At 48.1% G+C, this 1,500-nt stretch overlaps 1 pseudogene; it reads left to right on the top strand.

Moving 5' to 3' along the window:
• The first annotated feature begins 238 nt into the window (after positions 1-238).
• Positions 239-1,103, top strand: LOC132500584 (ubiquitin carboxyl-terminal hydrolase MINDY-1-like; annotated as a pseudogene).
• The last annotated feature ends 397 nt before the right edge of the window (positions 1,104-1,500 follow it).

Here is a 1,500-nt window from a genome sequence, read left to right as displayed (position 1 = left end):
CTGCCTGGGTTCCATCCCTGGCCGGGGAACAAAGGTCCTGCAAGCCGCCGGCACATCCAAAAAAAAAAAAAAAAAATTACACATTTTTTAGACAGTTGCTAAAAGGAACATTGAAAACATTACTTTAAAGGCTCACTTTGAGCACACAGTAAGAGCCAATACAAGACCCAGGTAACAATTTTATATAAAGATGCCATATATACAGGCCATATCTATGCATATACACGTGTGTGTGCGCATGCGCGCATGCACTGCTCCCTTGGGAGGAAGTGATCACATTCAATGGCTGGTGGCCCAGCTTGGAGACTGCCTCCTGTCCATCCCGCCCCAGAAGCCAGAGGGACTTCAGCTTCATTTTCAGAAGAATGTGGGTGGTGCCATGTTCCGCCTAAGCTGGACAGAGTCTGGGTGTCCATGTGCAATTTCACAGGTATCTCTGACCTTGAGTATTCATCTGAGTGCCATATCTGACCTATTCAGTGCACCTTTGTCACGTGGCTGGCTTGTTAATCCACAGAGTCTTGAGGCCGTGAGTGCAGTTGGGAAACTGAGTTACAACCAGCCAGCAGAGACGATCCTCACCTGCAGGCAGTCCAGCGACAACAACCTCGTGACAGAAAGCCCGATGTCAGAGCAGTCCGTGGACATGACAGCGGCCAGCTGACCACCACGGTCTGTGTGAGCTAACGGCAGCTGCCAGCGAAAGCAGACTTAGCATCTTTTCCCAAAACAACCATTTTACTACCATGATTAAACACGGGAGTCACGTGCACCTTCTTGTCACCAACCAGGGATTTCTTTGGGAGGAGCAAGTGTTGTGGGAGAGCACGAACGATGTGGATGAAGACAGCTGCTTCTGATCACCCCTAAGTCATCCCCTGTGCAAGGGCCACGGAGCAGAAAAAGGTGGATGGCTCCCTAGAAAACAGCGTCAGGTGGACCAGGATTACCTGATCGCCTTGTCCCTGCAGCTGCAGCAGTAGTCACCAAGCACACTGGGTCTCAGCGGCTTGGCACTGGCCCGGCAACTTCAGCGAGAGAAGTACCAACAACAACAAGCGGTCCAGCCTGTGGCAACGCAGGACCTAGCGCTGTGGGCGTAGTGGGGTAGGAGCCACCTCTGGACCTGCAGCTGGAGAGCCAGGGCTACAGCTAGAGTCACCTGTAGCTCTACCCAGTGCTAAGCTTCCTCTTTCAAAGGCTGTGGCTATTTTGCTTGCTTCCCCAGCTCAACTCCTGAGATGTGTTCCTCCTGAAAGAACAATAAAAGAATCTCTACATAATCTGATACTAACTTCATCATGCCTTCGATTGAAGGAGATGTAAAAATTGGCAATTTTGAATTTCATTCTTATGAAGTTTGGTTACTCTTCCTAGATCCTGTTGGTTATATTTTAGTATTGAATGTTAAAAACAATTTCAATAGTAATAGTGGTAATGACTGTCTATAAACATGTTAAAAGTTAATCAGTTTCAACAAAAGTGTTCACAAATATACAC

The sequence above is a fragment of the Mesoplodon densirostris genome, chromosome 13 (genome assembly GCF_025265405.1).
Source record: "Mesoplodon densirostris isolate mMesDen1 chromosome 13, mMesDen1 primary haplotype, whole genome shotgun sequence".
Classification (NCBI taxonomy): Eukaryota; Metazoa; Chordata; class Mammalia; order Artiodactyla; family Ziphiidae; genus Mesoplodon; species Mesoplodon densirostris.
Note: the sequence above shows the minus strand (reverse complement) of the source record. Positions and strands in the feature narration are given on the sequence as shown.